Genomic DNA, 14,262 nt, shown 5'->3' with positions numbered 1-14,262 from the left:
CTCCACTACTTCTCTAATTTTTTGTTTGAAATAATGATATTATTTAGTGATGATGTTAGTATCTTCAAGGCATAGGTGGTGCTTAGTTTTGGATGAATGCTCGGCAAGGGATGAGGAGCATATTATTTCATTCTTAACGTCAGCCTCATGTTCTTTGAGTATTATTTTAAATGACTGACTAGTCTCTCTAATGTAGCACTTTTCGCATGAACAATTAATCTTATAGACCTATTTGAACTTAGATTGGCCAGAATTTTATTTAATAGATCTCATTTTGTGTCTAATGGTCTCAAGGGGTTTGAATGATGCAATAATACCATTTTTCATAAGGACCTTAGAAATTTTGTATTATTACATCATTCAACCCATTGAGAAAAACGGAATTATTACATCATTCAAACCCATTGAAACCATTAGACACAAAATGAGATCTATTAAATATAAGGTTGACCAATCTCAGTTCAAAGGGGGCGACAATATTAATTGTTCCTATAGAAAGTGCTACATTCAAGAGATTGGTAGGTCATTTAAAATAAGTCTCAAAGAACATGAGGCAAACATTAACAATGAAATAATACGCTCCTCAACCCTTGCTGAGAAGTCATCTAAGACTAAGCACCACCTATGCCTTGAAGATACTAATATCATCACTAAATAAGATCATTATTTCAAACACAAAATTAGAGAAGCAGTGGAGATCATCAAACACCCCAACAATCTAAACAGAGATGGTGGTGTTGAGGTAAGCATTAGCTAGATTCCTTTAATCTCTCATATCTAAAAAAAAAAATTCCTTCCTTTCCTTCTTCTCTCATTTTTCTTCCCTTTACTTCTCCCACCCTCTTCCTTTCTGTTTCTCTTTCTTCCTTCTCTTTCCTTTTCTCATTTTCCTTCTTTTCTCTCTTACCTCCCCTTTCCCTCCTTCTTCTCATTATAACATCTTTATTTTCTTGTTACCTCTATTTTATTTTATTCTTATTGTATTACTTTTCTTTTATTTTTACTGTTTTATTATTATTTTATTATTATACTTTTATTATTTCATTCTCTTGTTATTTTCTTGGTGTTTTCCTCCTATCTTCCTTTTATTTCATTATTTCTTTTATTGTTTCCCTCCTCTTTCTTAGTATTTTTTTTTATTTTCTTTTCTTTTTATGCTCCCTCTTTTACCTCCCATTTCCCTTCTTCTTCTCATTATATCATCTTTATTTTCTTGTTAGTTTTTATTCTTATTATTTTTTTTTATTATTTTGTTATTATTTTTTTATTTTATTGCTTTCTTATTATTTTCCTCTCTCTTCCCTTTATTTCCTTAATTTCTGTTATTACTTTATTCCTCCCTCTCTTTCTTAGGTTTTTTTTTTCTTTTTACACTCTTCCCCCTTATTCTTTTAAATTTTCCTTTCTCTCTTATTCTTTTATATTTTTATTTTTCTCTCTTATTTTTCATATCCTTTCTTCTTTAATTATATTATTATTTTATTGTATTATTATTCTTTTCCTTTTACTGTTTTTCTATTCTAATATTTTATTCTTTCTTTTCTATTTCTTTTCTTTATTTCTTTATTTATTATTTCTATTGTATTTTATATTTTTTTATGTCATCCTTCACTCTACCCTTATTCACTCCTAATTTGTTATTTGTATTTATTTTATTTTTTTCTTCCTCTCCTTCTCTTGACATCATATATTGATGATGAGCCTTGTTTGTGAGTTGAAACGTTGATATAAAAATGACTACTATGGAACTATCTCTGAATCCTCACTCATTATATATTTTATGTTTTAAGAATTTGTTTACAAGTAATTTTTGTATAGGTTAAAGCCTACATTTGGTATCAGAGTAGTTTCGGCTTCAAGGGGACACCTTTGTTGTTGTGGGGTTTTTCTCAGGCCTGTGGTAGACCCTGTTCAGTGGGATATATGTGGGATACATGCTTGTGGTGAAAGAAGATGGCAAACAGTGGATAGATAGATATCGATACATTTAAAGGTAAGAGTTTTGAGCTATGGAAGCTTAAGATAGAGGATCTATTGGTGGATTGAGATCAGTGGATTGTTGTAGATCTAGGCACAGCACCAACATGAATGCCAAAAGAAGATTGGGTGATGTTAGATTGGAAGGCAAAAGGCACAATACGATTGTGTCTCTCAAATTAACTAGTATTGTTGAATGTATTAGGGAAATCTACGATAATGGCTTTGTGGGACAAATTACGCGATTTGCATCTACCTAAGTCTCTAGTGAATAAATTATTCCTACGGAAAAAAATTTATAACCTGAGGATGAAGGATGGAGACTCGGTGACAGAGCATATGAATGCCTTTAATACTGTGGAAAGTTAGTTGTTATATGTTGATATTAAAATTTCAGATGAAGATAAGTGCATCAGTTTGTTGCATTCTCTACCAAATTTGTGGGATAGTTTGGTTATTGTGATAGGTAGCAATACAAATACCTTGATGTTTGATGAAATAGTCTCATCCTTATTTTCAGAAGAGATGAGATGGAAAAATATGGAGATCCAGAATGAAAACGTCTTGTCTATGAGAGTATGATCCCAAAATAGAAACAAAAATAAGTCCTCAAGTGGGAGATCTAAATCTCTAGGAAAATTTATAAAGGTATTCAAAGTTATTTTAATTGAGTGGGACCTCTAGGCTACGTGATCTTAGAGCTTTTAATATCTGAAGTTTCTTACAGAGCCTCCCTTCCAAACTTTCGAGATACATAATCGGAGGATATTACAACCAAGACCATCCAACGACAGAGGGATTTCCTCCGAGATTCATCCAACGATGTATTTTCTCATGGGTTTAGGTTTTTTTGCTCCCACACTTTCAAAAAAAAATGAGACTTTTATATGCAAGGTTATAAATGGTTGTGTCTATCCTCCCGACCTTATAACAGTTAAAAATGGCATGGGAAACCAAGTATTCTACTTCTCCTAAGTTTTTTATAGCCTCGTCCTATCATAGTCGACAACTTGCATCAATATATATACATATTTAGAACATGGCTACCCCTCTCAAGATTTCATATGGTCTAAGACCTTCACGACCTATAGCCTATGAGCTTAAACATTATGTATTTTTCAGGAACATTGGGTCATCCCTCCTAAGCTTTTCAACTAGGAAATAAGGTTTAAGATCCTAATTGATTCATATGAAGCTTTACATTTCTTTTATCAAATGTTATTTTATTTATCATACTCAAGCATATAGACAACTTGCATGCTCGGAACTAGCACAAGAATAATCCATTCCTCATGTAATTAGTTAATAAATCAACCCCTCATACATACATACCATAATTTGGGACCATTACACACATTGCACACCAAACTATAGGTAGAAAATTTTCAGCCACTTAACTTATGAATGCATGACAAAAATTCAAAACAAAACCATTGGAAACTCAAGAATTTTCATTTCACAATTTAAGGTACCAGCATTACCCAGTAATGCAACATCATTTAATGTCATTCAATAATTTCACAAGAAATATTTAACTTCGTTGTTCTCAATTAACACATCATTACAATAAAGAAAAGGGCCAATTGAATGTGGGACTTTGATTTTCCACCCAACCATAGACCTATTGTAGCCAAAATTTAGTTACAGTAGTCACCCATAAGCCAAATCCATGATCTAAAGGAAATTCCTTTTCAGTAGCCTTAGCGGGAAGCCTTATTCAGGACACAGAGGATAGGAAATGCATATGACAGTGAGTGGTTTTCCAGTTAGTCAAACACAACATAATTAAATATTAGAGTGGTTTATCATTCGTGTTAAAAACCATAAGTGGTTTATTAGCCCACATCAAGCACCCTTCTACATGTGGTTATCAACCCTAAGAAGCACCTTGAGTGGCCCTTATCAGATGGGTCAAACACTCCATGAGTGGTTTATTAGGCCACATCAATCACTCATTCTCATTTACTCTTTCTGTTATGGTCACAATTATTTCTTTCATGGAAATCTTATTCCCTCATCTCATAGTTATTTCCAGCTTTATACATGAGCTCCACAAAGAAGAGGTTCAACCCCATATTGTTGTGAATTTTTCATTTTACTATTTCCTGAGGGGTCTCTTCATGTTCCTTGTGGACTCTTCCTCTTCTTTTCTTTTTCTCATTATTTACACCATAAAATTAATTTAAGGTGCTAACTAATCCCACTTGGGTTCATCTTTATTCTTCCCTCTTATATCATGGATCTGTGGTCACATGCTTCAGGCCATTACATTACAAAAATCAAGGGAACAAGTACTAGGGGTGCCACAAACCCCACCCCCTTAAGGGGAACACCATCCTTGGTGTTCTTATTAGTATAAAAATAAATAAATAAATAAATAAAAATTGTACGCAACTCTTACATCTCTTTATTCAATAAAAAAATATTGGTGTTGTGCCGTTATTTACTTAGCCATCTCCTAGGTGGCTTCATCATGTTCAAAGTGCTTCCTATGCACCCTGGGTTGCTCTATTGCTCTATTCCACAGTGTGATCTTCCTCCAAGACATGGTGCATAGTGATTCTAGTTGGAACTCTCCCTATGGTTCCACCTTTATCACAGATGAGTCAATAACATGACTAGTGTCATGAATATATGTCTTAAGCAATGAAACATGAAAAACATTGTGAGATTTCACTGTGGGTGGCAGGGCCAATCTTTAGTCCATTGGCCCCACTCTTTCAAAAAATTGAAATGGTCTGCTATATCTATGTGTCAATTTGGCACGTGAGTCCATTTTTAATGAGATTTTATTTGGATTAGTATGGAGATAAACATTCTCTCCCACATGAAACTCTTTTTGTAGTATCTACTAGTATGCACAAATTTTCTACCTATCATGGGAAACCTTTAAATTTTTCCTAATCCTAATCATTTTGTACTCCATTTATTTTAGAAAATCTATCCCAACAGGTACTCTATTCACTGGATAATCCCAGTTAATAGGGGTGTAACGGTTGTATTTCCTTCAATAATGTGCCTCAAAAGGGCTCATTCCCAATGACTCTTGGTAGCCATTGTTGTATGCAAATTCTACTAGTGGAAGGTAGTCTTCCAACTTTCTTAGTTGATGCATCACATACATCCTTAGCATGTCCTCCAATATTATGTTTACCCTTTCTGTTTGACCATCGGTCTGAGGATGGTAAGTGGTGTTGAAAGCTAACTGAGTTCCAAAACCATCAAACAATGTCTTCCAAAATTTTGAAGTAAACTTGGCATCTTTGTTCGATATTATCTTTTTGGGTACTCCATGCAACCTAATTATCTCCTTCATGAATATTTGGGCTATATCTATTGCTTTATGAGTAGACTTGACAACTATAAAGTGAGCCACCTTTCTCAACTTATCCACTACCACCATGATAGCATCATGTTTTTTAGCTATCCTAGGAAATAATGTAATGAAGTCCATTTTTATTACCTCTCATTTCCATTCTAGAATTGAAATTGGTTGTAGCAATCTGGCTGGGTGCCTACACTCTTCCTTAACTTGTTGGCTTTCCAAGCATTTGGAATGGTATTCATCTGTATCCTTCTTCATTATTGGAAAAAAGTATGTCCTCTTCATGGTTATCATCATCTTTTGATATCCAGGGTGACCTAAGTAAGGTATTTTATGGAATTCATCCATGATGAGTTTCCTTAATTCCTTAGCATTGGGCACATATTTCCTATTCTTGAACATTAGGATTCCCTGATCATTGAGTTGATAGCTTCTACTCCCTGATTTATCTGGCTATTCCTGCCAACACCTCTTCACAAATTGATAATCCTCATCATTTATCAGCCCTTTTTTAATTTTCCCTTTGAGTTCAAATGAGCATGTGCTTATGGTTGTGAGCTGAAATTATTGTAGACTTCTATTGAGTGCATCTACCACCTTATTCTATTTTCCCTTGATTTTCTTGATTTTGAAATTGAATTCACTAATCAAAGCCAACCACTTGGCTTGTCTGGAATTTATCTTAGGTTGGTTAAACAAATATTTCAAACCACCATGATTAGTCATCAATACAAACCTCATCCCCAATAGGTAATGTTGATACTTAATTTTGATCCTTTAATTTTATAATATGCTACAAAAAAATTCTTGTCACTGTCATGCTCGGTCATCCCTCAATTTGACCACCAGTGACCCTACCTTATCAATATGTTTCACTGCTATGAAAAAAAGTGGAGTACCACAAAGCTTTCAAATTGTATTTCATGTACATATGCATCACTTGCATTTCACATTTTTCATGTTTCTCACATTACAGATGATGCTCAATGATTGTTATACCTATATCTTTGAGATATTGGCTCAGTTATTATATAGGTCTTCAATTCAAATGTTATTGGTATATTGTCATTTATTATGGTTTAAAAAAAAATTAGGGTCCTTACATTATCCAATACCGAAAGGATTGATATATGTTCAGGCATTTGGTGTTATATATGTTACAAAAAATGTGTATTGTGCATGATATTGGTATTGCTATGAAAACATACAACCCATCACTATATTGTCAACATTTGCATGTGATATTCATCACGATGGTAAAATGTTATATCATTTGTTTTGATATCAATGGTTTCATCATGGGACATTTTTCAGGATGATTTGGAGAAAAATTATGTTGTGTCATGAGAACAATGGTTGATTTGGGTGATGTGTCCACTGGTTTCTCATTTTTTTTAATAGATAACACATGCATACACTGAACTATGCTTGTGTTGTTTTGAGTTATATGAAAAAGTCTACGTTCGGGTCTTTAATGCATCACCTTGGAGAGTGCAAATCATCTGGAAATTTTAATGCACCATTAATGACACCCTACAATTCCTTCCTATTGCAATTTTTGTTCATGGTTCAATTTTGAGGGCACCGGTCGTTTTGCACCCTAGTTTGGTAATTGGTTTTTACTAAAGGTTTTACCACTTAAAGAAACTACAGGAGCTATTTTTTGCTCAGAGTAAAGTTATCGAGGTATTGATGTTAATTTCCAGTGTTACACAAGTAAGAATATGGTTAATTGTATAGTTCATTATGTTTTTTGTTAGTTGGTTGTCTTACCTGTGCTCACTAAATTTCCTTTATCAACTCCCAGTCGCCCCGTGGCCATTATTTTTCTCTCTATTGTTACGTTTCAAATGCATGAAAAACAAAGGATATTATACCACTCTCCTCACAAATTTGTTAAACGCATGCAAACTTTTAGAGTCTTGCTCATCCTCTATGCAAATAACCCTAAGCTTGTATTCAAATTTTCATTCTGCCATTCCAAGAAATGCTCAAAGCCTCCATTGCCATGAAAATTCTTGCAAAATTCCCATTGAAAATTTTGTGATTTGTAGTAATGATGCAAAGCTTTTATTATTTTAATCTCATTAGACCCTTGTACCAATTGTTGCCATATGTAATCCAAATTTCGTTACAGTTTATTTTAAAATATGGCCATACCTAGTTGGTGAAAATTGTTACTCATATTCAAACTTTTGAACTTAAATGGTGTACTTCCCTTGCATGAAATTCTTGTTTCATACATGAGTTTATATCATAGTTGTGCATACAACATTGAAGGAAGTTTCATGTTCATTAAGGCTTGGAAATTTTCAAAAAAAGGGTAAATCTAACTATCATTGCAAAAGTAAAAATATAAGGGAAATAAGGGAAACCCTCACGTAGCTCTAAATTTCTAATTATTTTATCTTGCAGAGTCTCTCCATGTCCCCTATCATCATTTCACCTTATATTCGATAAACCCTAACCTAAATCTTAGTTTTTCATTCTAAATACATTAAAGGAAACAATTAGCAAATTATGACAAATCCTTGTATATAGACCATATCTACATTATGATGTCTTATGGGTCATGGGCTATCTCATTTTTTTTGGAAATTGGTAGCTCAAGGATGAATTTCCTTATCTAAAATCTCATTTCTGGCAATTCTAGAGTGACTTTCTAAAAATAGAAAATCATGTCTAGCATCTCAAGTATGACTTTCCAACAACAGTAAATCACCTTGCATCAATTGGTAATCAAGTATAGTTGATGGAAAATCACTTACCTTATCATTAATCAATCCTAATAGTTCAATATCAACTTAATCAAAATATTATTATTATTATTATTATTATCATTTATGATACTATTATATTAAAAGGAAATTCATGTCTCTCAATCATGGCTTTAAATCATGGTACTCAATCATGTCATATGTAACTCCCATCAATTAATGAATATGTTACTCTCTCTCACTTAATTGATGTGTTACACTCTCTCTTTCATACTCATTAAATCATGGCATATTCATCTTACACAGTCATTAAAGCATTTCATAAATGATTCCTCTTACACGCTCTTTAATGCATATGTTACATTCTCTCCTTTATGCCATAAGTTACTAGGGCATGTGTTTCTATCCTTTATGGCCAAAGTTACTAAGGCATGTGTACCTCCTTAATCGCATGATTTATAAAGTCATGCATTCCTCCTTAATGGTATGAGTTACAAAGGCATGTGTACCTCCATAAATTGCATATGTAACTCCTCCTCGAGGAATGTGTATTGTTCCTTATTTATGACCAAACTTTGTTGCCCCTCCATATATAAATGTATCTCATATCATCTTATTCTCACTACTTGTGCATTTTGAAAGAAGGATTTGAAATCTAGAGAGAGAGAGTTGGAGAGACTTAAAGAAGATTGTGAGAATTAGAGAGACTTGGAGAGTATGAGTAGAAATTCAAGGTTGATTCAGTGTTTGCATCATATTTTGCTACCAATGATATTTATTCTAAATCTTGTTCACATTTGAGTGAACTTACTCATTCTCTTGATCTCTCATTTTACTTAGTATCTCTACTGAACAATTGATATCTAATAGAAGAATAATCTAGCTGGGTTTTCCCCTTATGGGTTTTTCCCTGGTCATTGGACCTAAATTCTCTATCTTATCTTGTTCTTGGTTGTCTTCAATTGTGCATTTGGTTTATGTTCTATCTATTATTGCTTAACTAATATTGAAGAAAAAAAAGGTTTTAGAATAAGTAATTGTTACAGCATAGAATATCTTAATTTCAACATGGTATGAGAGCTTTCATGAAGACAAGACCAATAATATAAGAGTTGACATCCTTCTTTTTTTTGTTGAAATATCACTTGTTTCTCCTTCTATTTTCTGTTGAAATATCACTTGTTTCTCCTTCTATTTTCTGTTGAAATATCACTTCATGCTCCTATTTATTGTTGAAATATCACTTATTGCTCCTTCTTACTACTGAAATGTGTTTGACTTATTGCCAAAATTTGTTTGTTGTTGAAAGATGTATTCTTCATAGTTCAAGAATGAAGAGAAGTTGAAATATGTATTCTTCGTAATTCAAGAATGAAGAGAATTTGACTGATGCTTCGAATTTTGGTCCATGGAAGGAAATATTGGATAGTACTCTTGAATAACATGATGTACTAGAATATGTTGAAGGCATGGTAGAAGATCCACTAGAAAATTCTAATGTTGTTTTCAAGTCCAGATATAAGAAGGGAGAAGTCAAGGCTAAGAATATTATCCTTGATTCTCTTGGAAACCATCTCATCACCTTTGTCTCTAAGTTGAAGAAATCAAAAGAAATGTACGACAAGCTTATTGGAATGTATCAAGTAAACAACTTGAGTCAAATCCTTGCCTTGAAGAACCAACTCAAGGACATTAAGATGAATAGAAGAGAGACCATTCAAGCATACTTCATGAGGATATCTAAAATCAAGTATCATTTTTCAATTATTGTTGAAATTGTATCTGATAAAGAGTTGGTGCTAATTACACTTGGAGGTCTTTCTCCAACTTGGTAAACTTTTATTACTACCATCATCAATAATGATAAGTGTCCCACATTTGATGAGCTACTTGGAAAGTGCAGTCAAGAAGAGACCATAATGATTTTTAGAGGAAGAATTCTTAAGAGGGAGAACCTACTGCCTTTGTTTCCTAAGGCAAGAAGAAGAAAGGAAAAATAGGTAATCACTTTTTCAGGAAAGCCTGCTACCTAATCCAATAATAAATAGACATTACAGTGATTTTACATATAGTAATTAAGGTGTTTCATGTGTTTAATAGTTATGGTTTTGGTACTTGTTGATGCATGTAAAAATAAAGAGTAGTTTTACTTTTGTTTATGGATGTGCAAGAAAGTTTTGCCTTGAAAAGAAGTATAATGCATAGAAGGTTATGAAAGAATAATTAATAAAAATTAAATATTGAAGATAGGGGGATTTTGATTCTCTCACATTATATTTGATGAGAAAGTTCATGGGTTTACTGACAATAGTGATTTCAAGAAATAATCATGACTTTTGCAAAGGATGTAATAATATTTTTCTAAACTAACCTCTTTTGCAGCGATCAAAGATTAATTATATCATTGCATTCAATGAAGTCAATATGTATAATTATTATTACTTTCCTTCACTCTTGGATCATGATTTGAAGATCTTTATAAAATAAATGAATAAATGTCCATGTATTGATTCATGATAGCAATCATCATTGTTAACTATGGCACCGAAGGTTCACTCGTATTCACTATAAAGCATTGCCTCATGTGAGAAATATGATTTCTAGAATGCATGAGATTAGAGTGGATCATAGTGAATGTTTTCAAGGGTGTGCAAAGGGAAAGCATGTAAAGGGAACCTTCCCTTCAAAAAAAAGTAGAACAAGTTAGGTCAATAATTTGGCATGTTCAAAGACTTCAAGACTCTTGAAGAAATCTTTGCGAGTGAAAAGACTAAGGTTGGACACTTGAGGATCTTTGGCTGCCCTATCTACTTTCATGTACCAAAGTAAAAGAGGACCAAGCTAAAAGATTCAAGTAAGAAAGGTACGTTAGTTGGTTATTTTGAAAATTCTAAAGCTTACATAACATATTTGCATCGTCAAAGAACTATAGAGTAACATTTTATGAAGATACAACTCTTAGAAATGAAAGAGGCACTCCTCCTCCTCATACTAATGTTGAAAGTCCAGATGATGCCTTGGATGCTGAAGAATATCCTAATCTTATTATTAATAATCTTGATGAACCCATGGAGCCCACGGAGCCCTTGGATCCTCCTCCAAGTGATCCTCCTACTAAAAAGAGGTCGCTATGGATTCATGACACTCTACAAGATGTTGATAGACATGTTGTCCCCATAGGAACCTTCAGAGAAAGAAAGAAACCATGTCAGTTCCAGGGATACATTGTATCCATGAGCCATATTATTCAGGTTGAAACATGCACTTTTGAAGAAGCAATGAAATATCAAGTATGGAAATATGCAATGGCTACAAAATATTAGTCCATCATACATAATGATGTATGGGAAGTAGTTCCAAGACCCAAAGGTAAGTCTATTGTGAATTCAAAATGGTTGTATAAAATCAAACATGGTGTGGATGATATTATTGAAAAATATAAAGCTATATTTATGGCTAGAGGCTTCTCTGAGAAAGTGGGAGAAGACTATGATGAGATTTTTGTAATTTTTACTTGATATACTACCATCGTATCCATTGTGTCTCTAGCTACTAACTAGGGATGGACTCTTCACCAAAAGGATGTGAAAATTTCTTTTCTCCATGGCTTCCTCAAGAAAGAAGTATTTTTAGAGAAAACACAAGGCTTTGAAGTGCATGACAAGAAAACTCATGTGTGTAGACTAAATAAATCTCATTATGGATTGAATTAATCCCCAAGAGCTTGGCATTCGTGCATTGGTAGCTTCTTGATGAAGCTTGCTTTTACTAGAAGCAATGTTGATCCAAATATCTACTTCAAGACGGTCCAAGGTATGCCTTTTATTTTGTTATTATATGTTGATGACTTATTCTTGAATGGTGGAGAACCCCTTATCCTCCAGTGTAAGAGGGAGTTATCTTCTGTATTTTAAATGAAGTATATTCATTTGATGCACTACTTTTTGGGCCTAGAGGTATGGCAAAGACCTGGTGATATTTGAATCCTTTCTCAAGGAAAATATGTTGTCGAGCTTCTGGAAAGATTCGGTATGACAAAATGTAAGTCCATGAACACATCAAAGGAAATGAATTTCAAAAAGTTATGTGGTGAAGTTGCAATAACTTATTTGTATAATCCTTTCGAGTATCAAAACCGATTAGGATGTTGATGTTCTTAGTGAACACTAGATCGGACATATTTTTTGTGGTTAATACTTTGAGCCAATATATGATCAAGCCATCGCATGCACACTGGATTGTTTCAAAGCATGTGCTGAGATACCTACATGAGACCATCAATCTTTCATTGAGATATAATGTTAGATATGTGAGACTACATTGGTATTCCAATGTTGATTAGATCGGTAGCTGTAATCAAAGAAAAATCACATTTGGATGCTACTTTATCTTGGGATTTTCCATGATATCTTGAAATGGCAGAAAATAAGTATGTACCCCTTAGCATGGTTGAAGCTGAGTACATTTATGCTAGCATGGATAGTTGTGGGGTAGTATGGTTGAGGAATCTCTTTGGAGAGATATTTGAGCATATGCTAGATATGGAAAGAATATACTGTGACAATAAGAGTGGGATTCATCTTACAGAAAATATCGTGTTCCATGACAAGTCCAAATACATTGAGGTCAAATATCACTATATTTGGGATATGGTTCATAGAAGAGCAGTAAGACTCCATCATATTACCACTGATGATCAGATAGTTGAAATACTTACCAAGCCTTTGCCAAAACGAAAGTTATTGGTATTCAGAGAACATATTGCACTGACAGATGTGACCCTTCCTAGTGGGGAAATTCATGGTTGATCAAGAACACTAAGCTATTCTCTTCCCTATTGTTTGAGCTCCCAAGTTAGGAATGGAGCTAGGAGAGCTCTTGGGGTTGAGGGAACTCTTAACTATAGGTTGTGCAGGATCCCTGATCAATGGTAATCCCCCAAGTAGATGTGATACTTGGTTGTGCATGATCCTTTTCAAGTGGTAATCCCCCCTACCATCAACGTCTGGGACTTTCCAAGATTTTACCCCAATATGCATCCTACCCACAACTTGGGCTTGTTTGGAGTACCATCCATCTGGCCAATGCATGTGATAAAACTTGGTCATGCACAAACCTTGACAAGTGGTAATCCCCCAAAGAAAAGGTGAGACTTGGTCATGCATGATCATCGTCAAGTGGTAATCCTCCCAAGCAAATATGAGACTTGGTTGAGCGCAATCCTTGTCATGTGTTGACAAGTGGTAATCCATCAAAGTCTATGGATGTAGGTGTTCTACCACTTGACTCTTGAGGTGACTCCTAATTGTGTGGAATCTTTGTCATGTGTTGACAAGCAGTAACCCCCCAAAACAAAGATGAAACTTGGTTGTGTGTGATCCTCTTCATGTGTTCATAAGTGGTAATCTCCTCAAGTATGTGTCAAGATGGGAATATCAGTGGATATAGGGTGATAGATTAATCTCCCCTATGATGATTCTTCTTCATTATATTGAGACATAATTGCTCCAAATAATACAGACCAGAGATGAACAGATATGAGCAAAGAAAGTAGAGATCTTTGATGCAAAAAGAAATTCATTGCTAGTTGAGACGGAGTGTTGAAAATTGGCAACTCATGGATGAATTTCCTTATCTAAAATCTCATTTCTGACAATTCTAGAGTAACTTTCTAAAAATAGAAATTCATGTATAGCAGCTCAAGCATGAATTTCCAAAAATAGTAAATCACCTTCCATTGATTGGTAATCAAGTGTAGTTAATGGAAAATCACTTAAATTATCATTAATCAATCATAATAGTTCAATCTCGACTTAATTATCAATATTATTATTATTATTACTTTTATCATTTATTATATTATTATATTAAAAGGAAATTCATGTCTCTCAATCATGGCTCTCAATCATGGCACTCAATCATGTCATATGTAACTCCCCTCAATTAATGCATATGTTACTCTCTCTCACTTAATGGATACATTACACTCTCTCTTACGCACTCATTAAAAGCATGGCATATTCCTCTTACACACTCATTAAAGCATGTCATAAAAGATTCCTCTTACGCACTCTTTAATGCATATGTTACATTCTCTCCTTTATGGCATAAGTTACTAAGGCATGCATTGATATCCTTTATGGCATAAGTTACTAAGACATTTGTACCTCCTTCTTGGCATGAGTTACAAATTCATGCATACCTCCTTAATGGCATGAGTTAAAAAGGCATGTGTATCTCCCT

Source organism: Pinus tabuliformis, chromosome 2_2, assembly GCF_031772625.1.
Source record: "Pinus tabuliformis cultivar Carrire ecotype Pingquan chromosome 2_2, CPIR1, whole genome shotgun sequence".
Taxonomy (NCBI): Eukaryota; Viridiplantae; Streptophyta; class Pinopsida; order Pinales; family Pinaceae; genus Pinus; species Pinus tabuliformis.
Note: the sequence above shows the minus strand (reverse complement) of the source record.